A 15788-nucleotide genomic window follows, 5' to 3' on the forward strand; every position below is an offset into this window, starting at 1 on the left:
TTTTCAGTATTTGGCAATTTATTTATTGCTCAAGGGCAATGTTTTTACCCGCAATATTTTTCGTAACCATAATTGTAACCTTTGAGAGCGAAAATCGAACCAACGTTATTGTTTTCTGCTACCCTTTTCCGTGTAATGTTGCCACCATCGAGATCGAACCGGCAAACATCACCGGCCAATAAACGCTATCGAATGCAAAAGTATTCCCCTGCGGGTCAAGTGCACACCTTCATTTTACACTGTACGGCTGGGTGCTGCTTACCTTATCGCGTACCCACATTAGGTTTCTGATGATGCTTGCTGCCGGTTTTTTTTATCATCGTTCAGCAGAACGGGCCCGCGTGCATACAGAAGCAACTAAGTTAATATAAAAAGCGCGTGCACCCGGCTCTGCACACTGTGTCAACTGGTTGATAAAGTGCCGAGGGAAGCATCGTTTTCTCTACACACTGCATACAGAATGATCCGGTTCTGTAGGCTGCACGACTAACGCCCTTGCGGTGCCTTTCGATGTGGTTCACAAGGTTCACCAGCAGAACCGTTCACCCTTCGATTTGCAATGAAGGAGAAGGTATCGTCGCAAACGACAGTTCCCGTGGCAGGCTTTATTTGCTGTGACAACTTTCTTACCATCAGTAATACCACCGGAGGACGTAGGTGATCACACTTTCCTGATACTGCTTGCGTCAAACCAGAAACGGTAGAAAAGATAACATCGAAAGGCGGGAACCAGTTCGGACAGTTGTGATGTTCCGTTTGATCTCTCACGATTTATACGCCACCGGTGGTGCGTGGTGGTGTAGGGGGAGAAATTAATTCACGAATTAAACGGCCAGCAGAAATCGCTAGGCATATTTTCGCAAACGGTTTTGCGTCACTGTTAAAGGAGTGTTGATGGTGATGTTGCCTCGGGTGTTGGGAGTGTTTTTTCTGGCTGGCAACCGATTCAGGGACCGTTCATAACGTGGGTAACGTGTAGCTAAAAAAACAACATATTTTTATGATTTCTATGAGAAAAAAAAATTATCATGATTTATATACTTTTGCATGCGCTCAAACCAATTTTCATTTTTTTTTCTGGGGACAAAAATCGTTGACCACGCAATTTATTCTTGATCGACGTTTTGGCCGGTCAAATAAGCGATGGTTTGAGCCGATGTGTGAGAGCGCGTATTTTTCGCATTTCTCCGAAGACTTTTGGCAAACAAATTGTGGTGCACCATTCAGAAATTGATCGTCCAACGTTGCTAAAGGGGGAAAGTCGTCACATGACGCCACAGTTTTGTCGGAGAAACAGACGAAGTGCTTCTTCCACGGATAACTTCCGTTGGATTTGGTTCGTCGTTGAAGACCCACACGGTCGATTGTTGTTTTGTTTCGGGCTCATACGCATAGATCCATGATCTTATAAACATCTTTTAATGCACCATGATCGTAATTTTTCAACATTTCCTTGCACCAACCGACACGAGCCTTTTTATGAGCGATTGTCAACATGTGCGGGATCCTCCAACGACGAACGTTTGTGCAAAAGAGTGATCGCCATACAAAGATTTGAGTTCTTTAAAGCAGTCTTGTCTTGATAGTCCAAGTAGAAATTTGTGGAAAAAAGATCGCAAAAAAATGTTCACGGGTCAATTCCATTTTTTTGGGCTAAACAGATATGTTTAAGTCAATGTAAACATGACAAGTGATGGTCGTACGTCAAAAAGTTGTATGCTCAAAAATGTCAAACTTTCGAAGAAAAACATCAGAATGCATCTGGGGCAACATTTTTTGTGACCTAGGTCAAAAATATACTATTGCGTCCGAAAAGTAAGGTGACATTGGATGTCAGATCTCGCGCGCCAAAAGAACCCTCTTGTTTTTATTTTGCAAGTGACTTTTAGGAGTGACTATTGGTTTTCGGAGCAGCACCAAGTGTTTTTGTCCATGTTGACCACGTCCAAGTTTGTGGAGCAGCGCGCATGTATCAAATTTTGTTTGCGCAATGAAATAAACGCAGCGGAATCATTAAACATGGTCGTGAGAAGGTCGAAGACGAGCACCATCCAGGCAGACCATCCACCTCGACCGACGAGTCCCACGTCGTCCAAATCAAGGATTTGGTGGTCAACAAACGTTGGTCCTTTCGGAAAACTTTCGGAACCTCCATCCGGCGAAAGTGGCTGGATTTGTGAAAAAACAACAGCTGGTTTGGCACTAGCCGACTTCTGTCTATTCAACAAGCTAAAACGGCCGCTTCGGGGACACCGTTTTGACACTATCGAGGAGATAGAAGCCGCAGCGACGGCGGAACTAAAGGACATTTAAGCATCCGCGTTTTCCATCTGCTTCGAGGAGTGGGAAAAGAGGCAGAAGAGGTGCATTGCATTGGAAGGGGATTACTTCGATGACCTTCATTTGGCCTAATAAAAATTCCTTTAGGAAAAAACGCAGTCACTTTATATTTCGGGCACAGTAGTATGTAGGAGCCTTCGTAGTTACTGGAAGATGTACGGACCAAAAAGTAGAAATGAAAGCAGCACAGTTCTGCACACGGTAAGATAAAGAACCGAACCCTAGTCCGATCGTTACCCCTGTACCCTGTCTGACTGTCAATCCAACGACATAATTATCACAGCCATCAAATAGTGTAAAAAGTCATCAAAAAGTCGGCATGATCCTGCCGGATCGTTACGTCAACGAAAAGAAATTATCAGACTTGGATTATTTCTTTCAATTTCCACATCTTTTGTTGGTCTGTATAGAACCATATTGTCCTCACTTCCTCTTCCACTTCCTCTTCATCCTCATTTGATTTTGTTTTATTGACAGTTTTGTGGCCTTTTTTGTCTGGTTATACGATCCGAGAATTCGATGAGTCATGTGAGACCAGGAGATTTTTTTTTTAAATCCGCATTACGATGTCGTCATCCTTCGATGGCCTTCTCAAACCGGTATCATATGGTCAATGGGTGGTATTGTTTTGCTAGTATTTTTTTTTGTATATTCACGATGGACTATGGGAGTAATATTTTTTTTTAATTATTGCAAAACTGTGTTATAATTTTGAAATTACTTTAGATAATTTAATCCATGTTCAAGAAATCAAATAGATTTAAAATTTTAAACAGTTATCTAAGCATAAATAATCTTAAATTACATTGCAAATGTTGTGTTAGTTCAAAAGTTACCAAATGTTGCGTTGCGTGAGAATTCAAAACCAGATAAAAATAAACAAATTTGCAAATCCATTTGCAACAGTCTAAAACAGTTCTCTGCTTCCAGATGCAAATGGAGTTGCAATTTTTGTTGATTTTTTATCAGGATTTGAATTCTCACGTAATAATTTGGTAACTTTTGAACTAACACAGTATTTTGAATGTATTTAAAAATAATTTTATTTTTGGTAAATGGTAAATTTATTACCATTATTTTGTGTGCGTGTTATGCGTTTAAAAAATTGGACTTTTAGCCGAAGAATCGGAGAGGAAAGAGGAATACACGCAGACGAGAGCGGAATAGGGATACAGGGATGGAAAAATCAAATAAATGACAGGAATCATTAAAGACCTTCAAAGCTCGTATCAAAGAGTCATTCTGGCCATGTCGATGAGACGGGTAAAGGATCAAAAGATGCAAATTTTGTCAGTAGATGGATATAAAATCTGGGTTGTTATCTTAGAACGGATTGTCCTACACCAAATTAAATAAATAATTCATTTATGTTCTGGCGAGCCTTCCACAGATACTGGGCCAACGATCCTTCTGAGCATCTTCCTCTGGAACGCGGCTAAGACGGCTTCGTCTGTTTTGGACAGGGTCCATGTCTCAGAGCCGTAGACAGCTTTTTTGGGGTGAGATGTTTCCTCAGGCTGTAGAATGACCGGCTGGCCGCCAACATCTTAGAGCGCAACTCCGTCTCTATGCTGTTCTCGGTGCTGACTTTTGACTGTCCCGAGATAATTAAAGTTTTGGACGACTTCAAATTTGCAGTCACCTATCCGTACATCATCCCCACGTAGTTCCGGATTTCTTAGTAGGGCCGCTGATGGTGGTCTTTGCCTCGTTAATTTGCAACCCGAGGATTTCTGTCGAGGTATGCCAGGATCTGGGTTGACTTATAGAAGAAGTTGGTTCCCGAAGTCTCCACCTGAGAGTTTTCCACCCACCTTTACCTGGCATGTGACGTCGGTCATGGTCATTCTAATAAGCCTGATCAGTTTGGCCGGGATTCCAAAAGAGCTCATGGGCTCGTTAAGTTTTACAATGGCTATGCTATCATATGCGGCCTTGAAATCTATGAAGAGATGGTACGTGTTCAACTGCTGTTCAGCCACCTCCAAGATTCGCCGCATGGTGAAGATCTGGTCAGTTGTAGATATTCAATTGAAACAGCGTAGCTAAAAACTGTTGTAATGTGTGTTCCAGTTGGATGAAGTTGTGCATTCAAAATTCCACATTGTTCCGGCTGTTCTAATACTTGTTATATGGGCTGATAAACCTTGTAAGCCAGTCGGTGATCAGCATGATGTAAAAGCTCGTTGAGCCAATAAAAAGAAGAAGAAGATTATTTGAATGATTGAAAACATTTAAAGTAAAGAAGTAAAAGTTTCAAGAAGAAAACAAGTAAAGTAAAGTAGGAAGATATTATTACAACAGAAACAATCAAGCATTCATTGTGTTAGTCTGAACCAAATGCAACGGTCCGGTCACACGGCAGGACAGTGATTCAAATCTCACCCGTACTGAACCTAATAAAATGTTACTGTTATTGAAGAATTTTTTTTTATGACGGTCCAGTGCCGTATTGTCATATTATTGATATGTCAACCTTTTTTTTGCTCAATTCATTTTATTGTTTTTTCTTCATAGTTTAGTATACAAAGTATAAACTTCATTGCTTTATTTAAGCAAAAACTATCTGAACTAAACGCACTAAAAAAACCAACAACATTAAACTAAATCACCCAGCACGGCGCTGGGTAGTCTTTCCGAAACTACTGTAGAGGTAAAACCATGCCAATTTATGATTGATTATTCACGTTTTATCTCTGCGCACGGGTTTTTATTGTTACGAAAGCGAAGATTGATCAATTTCTCTCGATTTTCTTTGATTTATTCTACGTATTCGTTTCGTCGTTCCCATCTTTAAAGAAAAAAAAAAAATCACGCAAAACAATAAAAAATCCCAAGATGTATACATTCATTTTCAATATAAATGAAATTTCTTCTGGATGCAGAATGCGAAATAAACGCACGCACACACAAACACAAATTCGCTCCAATTTATGTTAAAGCATGCGCGAGAAATAGTTACGACGAGTGGGTGGGGGGTTTATGATTCGCCGCATGCCACCGGCTGACGATGGTTGCTGCAGCCGCCGTGTCTCTGTGTGTAAAACATACAGTTATTTTGCATTGGTATTAGAGTGTAAGGCACCCCCACCCATACTGTTCCGGCAGCTGTCTCTCTGTGCACGTGAAGATTTTTACGAGTTCGTTAGCTGATGATGGTTCTTTCCCTTCCGCAAGGGTCATCCGCGGACGATGGTTTGATGGTGTGGCCTTCCGATGAGTCAGGACCGTATTAAATCACCCACTTTTAGCGTTTATGGTGTTTTGCTTTGCTCGTCTTATTGTTGACGTGCCTGCCTTGCACCATCCCCGGGGGCAGGGTGAACCACCCATTCATGAATCTTCGTGCGAGTGATGGCTATTTCTTGCTGTTTTAATTGCACACTGCGAACGCGAATGAAAAGGTTAAAAAAGTAGATAATCGATACAGTCAACTAATTCTAACTCGGCAACTTTGTTGTATGTGATTGCGGGATGGCAGGAGCTAATATTTCTTATTAAATTAAGATGTCCATGCTCAGCTATCCTTGGGCATTGCTGCTGTGAAGTGTTTTCCTCGTAAACTTATAAATACTCTACTCGTTTCGTTTATTAGCAGATTAGACTAATATTTATTTATTTTATTCCTATATTACGGCTTACTGTCTTATGTTCATACTAAATAGTCTTATTTTAGGCAATTTATTGTTCTCTCTATAGCCAAATCTAAGTAAAGGCTTAAGCTGTTCCAGTAATGTCTATTCAAGCGTTATCCCCGAAACGCTTCAAACCGTTTCACCAACCATTTCAAATATGATTGTCCAGTTCTACTTGACCATCGTCCACTTCAACCTAGCGTTTGTCCAGTTCATCTTGACCACTGTCGAGAAACGGCGACGGTTGTCCGATTCGCACTTGGCTAGTTCAACTCAAAAAGCCTGTAAAAGCAAAGAAATTGCTTAATCCAGCCCTAAGACAATAATTCCTCAGGGAGCATTATTCATTCCTCATTTTGGATGTGTGGTGGGATCAGCTATGAGTTCTCTACTTTGAGCTTTTACTTGCATTTAATGGGCAATGGAGAGTGTTTGTTTCAAAAACTGACAGCGCAGTGTGGATCGTAATTTTTACGCAAGACTTACCATCCATCTACGGGTATAATCAAGTCAGCAAAAGTAAGCAACAACAGGCCAAGACTTTTAGGGGTTGTAGAAGAAAGAGGAAGAAGAGTAGTTTTTTTTTTGAATTTAGTAATGACGGCCAGGCAGTATTCGTTAAAATCTAATCTTATGTCTAGCTTTACAAATCATTAAACTTATATCCTATTTGAAGGGGTACTTCATTTCCTTCTCCCTCAATTCAAGTGCACCTTATCCCGGGTGAGCTCGGTTGTGGATTTTGTTGCTGCGAGGTATGGTTCTGATGTTGTCCTCTCTATTTCCGCTAAGGGGTTGACGCCTCTTTGGAGCATCGTGCCGTGGATACTAACAATTGGCTCCCAAGAAATCCCCTTTTCTTGTGGATACTTTGTGGTGTTCGCAATTCCATATCGTTGCCAGCATTTGGATATTGAGGCTGGCGGCCCCACCATCGGCAGAACGCACGAATCCAAAAGACAATACAACTTTGTGAAGCAATTGGTCTAATGTTGTCGCTGGCGACCCTGACGCGTGCAAAACGCATGGCGCTGAGAGCCACAATAGCCTTGAAAGGTTAGTGCAACAACGAATCCAGACATTTTGCCAACGACAAGATCGCTTTAGATCTGATAAACCAATTTTTATCGATTCTGGGGCCGAAATAGCGACTGGCGCAACAAACAAAAATCAAATAACAAACAACAATCAGCTGAGAGGACAATCTAGGGGAAGGGACAGAGGAAAGGGTCAAAGGACGTTTCTCATCTCTTTGGCGAAGTCAAATAGAATCCGCACAGGTTCGTAGTCCTTCTGGCCCAGGATATCGCGCATCGGCGATCTTCCTGATGCCCGAAACGGCTGCTAAGAGTCCGGGTAGAAGAGTAGTTATTCAGGATGATTTAAACTTTTAACTGTAGTGATATCTCCATCGGAAGTGAGAATCCCTGAGAAGAATCTACTGTATCTTGAGAAGAGTCTACAAATAGTGCAACCGACTCCAGCCTCCAATATTTCACACGAGTTTGAAAATTATCTACAAAATGGTTCGTACTTTGCTTACCGAACTCGGAAACTGTCGTGTCTTATGAAAGACTTTTTCAATAATTCTTACAGCGTTTTACAGGCTCGTGTATCGGGTTGTTTACTTACAACTCCAGTGTTTGTCAAGCCACAGGAAAGAAAATAGCAAATGTATTTTTAATCAAGCACAGACAACTGTATACAAATGAATTAATATTTATATGTATACGCTTAAATAAATTGATCTGAATTGGCATCAATTGTTTAATTAGAAATTATTTTCAAATGTTAGATTTTATTGCACCAAAATCCTTCAAGTTGGCAACCGGATGGCCGGGTATTTTTTTCAACTTCAAACTGCAATAGCTTTTGATTCATTGCCTGTATTGACCTGAAATTGTCAGTACACATTGTAATTTTCAACAAGAAGTAAATATTTTATTTTGATTTATTTTATAATTTCTACCACGTAAGTTGGCAACCAGCATACCTTTGTATACCATACGTTTTGTATGGAGAATGACATTTCTCTTTTTCTTCTTTTCGTATTATGCTTATTTTCGAATCTAATTCAATCGATATAAAATTTCAAATGCAGAGTTACTTTTCTCCTAACATAAAAAATACATAATGAATGAACGACAACAACAAAAAGTCTAGAATACATAATTAAAATTATAAATAAATATGATTATGCTAAATATAGCGAAAAGGCAGACAAGATTGAAGATTGCAATACAATGCATTTTTTTATCGCGTTTTGCATTTTTGTGTAATGATAAGTTTGATATAAATTTTGTATATAATTTTGCATCATAGTTCTATATTAATTTAACATTCCAATTTCAATTTGAATTCGCAATATATATAGATGGAAGCAGAATATAAATAGAAAGAAAGCCGTTAATTGTATACGCCAAACCGTATGGAACACCCGGGTATGCCGATTTCCAACTTACGTGTGTAAATTTGGTTGCCAACTCTACGGATATGGGTTGAGAGCGCCCGATAGGTGACATCGGCGCCGGTCTTCAAACGTTCAAATCCCATCCGGACCCGTCCCTCCGTAGTGAGGACTGACTAACCAACTACGTGGTATCGGCAAGTGCAGTAAGCCATTTCGATAGCCGGCATGACATTAGAGGTCGTTAAGCCAAGAAGAAGAAAATGGATTGAGAAGCACTGACCAACCCGCGTCATATGACAGGGGTCAAATATGACTTGACAATAGTGAACATTTTGTTGACGGATGTGAAATATAAATTTCATAATGAAAAAGTCCTTTGCAGAAATGAAAACTGCAGTTCACATGTATAAAGAGCCTGTAAAACGCTGTATTATCAATCTGATTAAACTATAACGACACGCGAGTGTGTGGATATGTGTGCCTCTTTGAGTGTTCCCATCGTGTAGTGGGTATTTAATAATCGATAAGCAATCTAAGATGCTGAAGGAACCATATTTCGTGGCATAGTTTATGGGATATTATTATGCCAATCGTCATAAACATGGGACGCATAGCATTCCCGTTTCGCCGTGTTGCGGGGAGATGTGTTCAGTGGTTGAGAAATGCGAAGAGAATATATAAATACAGTAATGGAATATATCCCACAGCAATGATGAATATTATGATCGTTCGGCACGAAAAAAAAAATGAAGAAACATCATGAAAACAGATCGATACACAGAGAAGAGAGAAAAGCGAGATAGGAATGATTAAGAGAACACTTCAACAGAAACAAAATAAAAAAAAGGGGAGTAATAATTATATAGCCCCTTCGAAAGGATATTAATCGGCTCCGATAAAATGTCAATAGTGGTTCCAAACTTGTTCGCCTTGTTTGTCGCCATCGTATGTGCAAAACGTGTTTGGTGCGGGCTAGGGCTGGCTGGCTCTCGTTCTCCTGTGTGTAGGGCGCCCAACGCTGGTGGGAAATGTAAAATGCATTTGTTTCGTTCGTTGCACGTTGCACCGTTTTGCATTCAATAATTATCCCATTATTATATCGGTACCGTCAGACCCGATAACCGAGCCGTTGTGCTAAACGCAGTTCGGTTCAACCTATTAATTCGGACGATCAATCACGATGCGCGGCGGACTGACTGTGGCGGCCGTTCCGATGCTGCATACATTCCTACCGGGAAATACAGGGTTTTACAAACTGTTATAACTATTTGAAAAACATGTGGACATACCTTCCACGTTTTTTTTTTAATGGAGAAAGAATAGATACGTAATTGCGGCATATTAGTTAAGAATTTGATTAGCTGACGAGCATCTCAAAATGAACTTTTGAGATGAACTGTTTTAGTGAAATAAATGTACAAATATTATAAAACCCAACACGATGCAGATAATACAACATAACTGGCAGCCACGCAATGGTAAAAATTTGAAAATAATACATTATTAGTTACACATTACACAGCCAACGCATTTTTGTAGAGCTTTTATCGATCAAACACAACAGAGCCACCGATTTGACAGCTTGAAAATCAAAACAGACCAGAGTGGCGACCGAAATAATTCTTTACAACGACGGATTTAAACTTGACGACGTCCGAATAGAATGGAACGATGCCGAATTGAAAGTTTACGACGCCGGAAAAAAAGCATTTACGTTGCCCGATAATAGTTTGACGATGCCGATATGGCTAGGGTAAACCCTGTAAGTGTAAGGCCGGTGTGTAAATACATCAATTGATGCTTCAATCTGAAATCGTTCGCGAATTAGAATGAGTGTGTTTTGGCTTTGTTTTCTTTTCTTCACTGGGTAGCGTTGCGTAACGATCCGTGATCGCCCTTAACTTTGGCGTTAATTTGATAGCATTTTGTTCGTGTTCAATTCGGCCCCAGTGCAGGTTGCATGCAGAAGCCAACAATTGTGTGTGAATCTGCAGCAAGAGAATACGAAGAAGCGTTTGGGTGCAAAAAAAAAATTAACGCTCGAACAAATACGAAACAGTTTTCTTATCGGTGGACTGCTGGGTACCATGCTGTAAGGCATAATTATACGTCATAAAAATTTCGTTATCGTTTTATACTTCCCGTGAAGCATTCCCAATGGTTTCATTGCAATTTGCTCCACTCGTCCAGTGGATGTCTATTTGTAGCATGGGTTTGCTTTACTTTTCTGGTCAGGAAGTGTTGGCAGATCATGATCGTGTGTTGGGACTTGTGCAAGGATTGTTGTGGAGGCATGAGGTTCTAAAGTATTACTAATTTTATATAATTTTTGTGTCAAATGAAATTGACGTAGAAAAATAATAAGCTCTAAATTGCATTCCAAAGAGCAGTATTAGTTGCCAATATTTGCTTTTAGTGTTAACATTCTTAAGACATTTGAACAAGTAATGATTATGGATTAATTCAGGAACGGCGGTGGTATAAGCGACAGCGACGCCGGTCTTCAAACGGCAGGAACAGAGTTCAAATCCCATCTGGACCGTTCCGCCGTATTGAGGACTGATGTGGTAGCTTAATAAGTCTATTAAGCTATTCGATGGCTGGCGTGACCTTAGAAGTCATTTAGGCAAGGAGAAGAAGTAGATAAAACTATGACTTTATGTCCTAACACTTCTACTAGTTTAGTCATATTTGTAGTATTTTTTTTATTGCAATGTTAGTTGGTTTATCATGCGGAAAATCTTGTAGAAAATGGCTGAACGACTACCACAAACTAACCATTTTTTCCTTGCTTTAGTAGCCGTATATATATAGCAACCTAACAAATTTGTTCCAACGATAATGGTCAACATCACATGTCAGGTGGATGGAAAACATTAAGGGTCCCTTGCCAGCAACAAGTACCTGCGCCAGAAGGATGGTGTTGCAGATGATCCTTACATTCTGCGGCGTAAGAGAGCATCATTCGAGACTTGGAGGTCATAACGTCAGAAACCATCTTCTGTTCTGTTCTTGACGACAGCTTCGTCCGTCTTCAAATAGCAGGACATGGGCTCAAATCCCATCCGGACCGTCCCTCCCGTAGAGAGCACTGACTAGCCAACTACGTGGTATCGTATCGGGAAGTTTAGTAAGCCATTTCGATGGCCGTCGTGATCTTACAGGTCGTTAAGAAGAAGTCAATTCAGATCCTGACATACGCTGATCATAGGGTGTTTAAACCCATCGTTCTTACTAAGTCATTCTTAGCTCAGTGTCGTAAGTCATTCGATGGCCGGCATGACCTAGCATGACGTTAAAGTTACCTAGTTACCGTCAAGAAGAAGAAGTTACGTACATCTACGAGACATGCACTCTGTCCAAAACTGATGAATTTTGTGGCAACCTCAATTGGTGGCCACTTGGTTGCATTTCCGAAGATAGACGTGCCGTCAAGGGAAAAAAATTCAAACTCCTTTCACTTAGGCTGGGATACATTTCCTTCTGTAAACTGTGAAAACGGGCACATTATCCCGGGTGAGCTCGGACGATTTGTTGAGTGTTTGTTGTTTGTTGTTGTTGTTTGAGGGATTTGTTGTTCCGTCATCCAAAGGTCAGCTTTCTGTTCACAACGAGATTCTTTATCGTGGAGTACGCCTTATACTGGGTGTTTTCAAATGTTTCGTTGTCGATCATTACGTAGTTCACGAGAGAAGTCTTTTCCAGAGCGAGGGTCCATACCCAACGTATCACAGTTTGGAACTGGTGGAGTCCTTGTCTCTTCATGCTTACATGCGATTAAAACTAAAGAATTACTTACGAGTGCCACTAGAGACGATCGATCGATTACGATTAATAATAAAGCTGTAAGAAGCACTACAGACGATGATGCAACAAGGATCAATTTATTTATTTATTTTTTGGTGCGACATTTAAAACCCCTGAAGGTATTGTTCCCCTCTCTGTCCCTCTCTTCCCAACATCCTCTAACAGGTTCTCCCGAATCGTGCGGGTGTTTGCCCCGGTTCAGCACCGATAACGTGACGAATGTGCATTTACTCAGCTCGAGGCTTTATCACGCGACGCTATAGTGTGGTTGTGTGTCGCTACGATTGCTTGTCTTGTAATCGTGCCTAGCTTTTCTTACACTTTACCACGCTACATATGCTTTGCCTTTGCCCACAGTAAAGACGTCTGTTTAACAACCATTTGGGACGCTTATTCGCAAATGCGCGTACACACACACACACCATGCATGCTGTCGGCGGCGGTGTGAGGCGAACCGGCGATGATGATGACTTACTACGCGTACGCGACGCCATACCGATGACGTCAACGAGCTTAAGTCGCTGTTTGGCGATGGAGCTCTAGTGTACGCGTGTGCGCATACAACACAAACGCCGTTGTGGCCGTGTCCATTTTTTCAAGGTTTAAATACCGTCCCTTGCCTGTCAGTTCAGTTCTCCCGCACCACTTTCCGTTCAGCGTGTAGAAACGTAATAGAAGCATCGTCGGTGAACGGCATCGCAATCGTGACTGTTTTCGCGGATGTTAGTCACCAGTTGAAATTGACGATGATAATCAGTGGCGAGCTGAGGGAGTGTTTTTCCTTACGCGATCGGGATCGAATTGAGGTGAACAAAGTTTAGGTTAACACAATGATGAATGCAGTGTGGTAAATGTATAGTTTAGATCTTTTAACTTAAAAAACGGGATTGGAAAAGTTTTGGTTTTCTTAATTGTCGCTAGCAAACTAACTGGAAGCTATTTATAACTTTGAAAGAAGCCGTTCTACCGACGAATATTGCAGACTATTATATTATAATTGTAATATTGCAGATAGGGGAAAGGTCAACATGGGATTTGATTCCCGTTTCTTCCGTGTAAAGACGGGGATCGCTGTCTCCTCTACGACCGATTACCGTCTTCCGTCCAAACATCGACTCAACTAAATGAAGCTGACTTTTTCCTTACAGACTACAATTGCACTAAATTAATGGTAGAACTATAACAATAACTTAAAGTATTTTGTAAAGATGCTGTAATTCGCGGTCAGGTCTACCACTTTCAGGTGGTACGGTCAGGTCAGGTCTTTGGGTCTACCACGACTCCTCTGTCCATGTGGACGACCTAAAAAGACTTTCCTGGTTGGATCGTCCGGTGTCAATCTAATGACATGACCAGCCCACCGGAGCCTGACGAGCTTAATGCGCTGTACGTTAGTTAGTTCATCGTACAGTTCGTAGAGCTCGTCGTTATAGCGGCTCCTCCATGGTCCTTCCACACACACGGGATCAAAAATCCTTCTCAAAAATCGATCGCGGCCAAGAGAATTTCGTCAGTTTTAGCTAGCTCACATACGCCATGTCTCAGAGGCGTATGTGAGTGCCGGGACTGTAACAGTTCTATATAGTCACTGCTTCAATCGTCGCGACAGGTGTTTTGAGTAGAATAGTTTCCTCAGACAGTAGATAGACCGGTTGGCAGTAAGCACCCTAGCGCTCATCTTTACGCTGACTGTATAGATAGGTGATGTTTTGGACGATCTTGGTCACCCCCCCCCCCCCCCCTGCGTGTAAATCAGTATTTGTTGGTGTCACCACCAATTTGGTTAGGCGATGCCTACTCAAGCCTCATCTAAGCTTTCGTTATGTAGGAGAGGCAGAAACCAATGATGTCTATGTCTTCAGCGTATGCCAGGATCTGGATTGTCTTGTAGAAGATGGTGCTCGAAGTTTCCATCTTTGAGTCGCAAAAGGATCTCTCTAGCGCTAGCATGAAGTGTACAGGCTAGTCCATCTTCTTGGCACAGATCCTTGGTGGTGGCAAAGGACTCGGAGAGTTTTCCATCCACCATCATCTGGAATGTGACGTTGATAATTGTCATTTGTATTAGCCTGGTAAGCTTGACCGGGATTTCAAATAAGCTCATTACGTAAACAACTTTTCCCAATAATTTTCCCTTTAAAACTTTTAACATGTTAATGATATGGTGTGCTGATGTAAATAAACTATTGGATACAATTTTCAATTGGGTACCAGTAATTCAAAAGTTCCCTAATTTAAAAAAAAATGCCATTTTATGGATCGAAATCCCGTCATTCGAAACGATTTAGTTTGATTATTAATAATTGCAACAATCATTAAAGAGGACACGGTATAGGATACCCTTCGTTGAGCTTGTTCGGTTAGTTTCCCATTTGGATCCAAAAAATGGGATTATATTATAAACAATCACTCCCCTCGGGAAAACCAAAACCGTCCAGTGAGTGATACGATCGTAATCTTGGTGACGTGGTTAATTAATCCAACCACAAAAAACACACGCACATTTATCTTAATCCTCGATCGATTGTAAACGCGCGTGATGACATCTCTGTCTCTCTCTCTCTCCAGTTCTGAACTGTCACTCAAAAGTCGTTCACCTTTGTCCTTCGTCCCTTTGTGTATGATTTCAAACAAAATTTGAGGATTATTGATTTTCCGATCCAGACGATTTATTAATAGCAATCTAACCCCGAGTGACACATTTAAGTTTATCTTTATTTCCAATCTTTTCTTTGCTTTCGCTTTCCCTTGTTGTGCTTTACTGTCTGTTTTACGTCAGACTTTTGCAAATGGATTTCCTTAAGCTCTAGTAGAAACCGTAATAACGTTAAGCAGTAACCAACCAACTAAATAAAGCGAAACAACTTACCCCTATGACATCAAGAATTGGAGAGTGTTTTCCTCTTTTAGGAATGGGAAATTGTACCGACCGTGCTTGCGGGGCCCGTTCATTGGTCCTATTTTCCGCACGAAAAACGCCGCATTTACCTTGACTTTCAAAATGCCACGACCTTTTTGTATACATATGGCCTTCATTTTGCTCGCTACCCATGTACATAAAGGTGTGGTGCGTTTTTTCCTTATGCTAATTCTATGTTACAAGCACTTTTTCATGCAAAACGCAGGTCCTCCCTCCCGTTCGTGTGGATTTACTGTGTAAGTGGTTTGGGTTCTACTGGATTTTTTTTTTGTTTTCTTCACGAATTAGTGAAGCAGCTCAGCTCTTTCTCCATTTTGTGTGCGAAGCTGTTCTCTCACTTATCGTCCTCTTCAGCATACTGCTGCGAGTGATCGGGCTAGGCGTGAGTTGTCGCTCTTGCAAGCAGCAGAAGCAGCGACAGCAGCTGATGATGATATATTATTTATCGCTTACTTTTTGTTTTGGTATGGGTGTACGTGTTTTCGGTACGGTTGGAAACAGCAAAACTACATAAATACCACCACCGCCCGGTAGAAATGGTAGCCGATGTCGTCATCTTTCGTTGCGTTTGCTTGCGCCGGTTCTTGCGAGATGATGTTGTCATGCCGTTTACTTTGACGATGCGCCGTAACACTGCCGCCAGTGTGCTCATGTCAATGGTAGGCAGTTTTTTGTG

The 15788-nt window shown here is 41.2% G+C and overlaps 1 protein-coding gene across 2 annotated transcripts in view; it reads left to right on the forward strand.

Moving 5' to 3' along the window:
- LOC126562266 (uncharacterized) overlaps positions 1–15788 on the forward strand; it is a 472552-nt gene that overhangs the window by 283686 nt on the left and 173078 nt on the right. The window lies entirely within an intron of this gene.

This window comes from Anopheles maculipalpis, chromosome 3RL, assembly GCF_943734695.1.
Source record: "Anopheles maculipalpis chromosome 3RL, idAnoMacuDA_375_x, whole genome shotgun sequence".
In the NCBI taxonomy this organism is placed as follows: domain Eukaryota; kingdom Metazoa; phylum Arthropoda; class Insecta; order Diptera; family Culicidae; genus Anopheles; species Anopheles maculipalpis.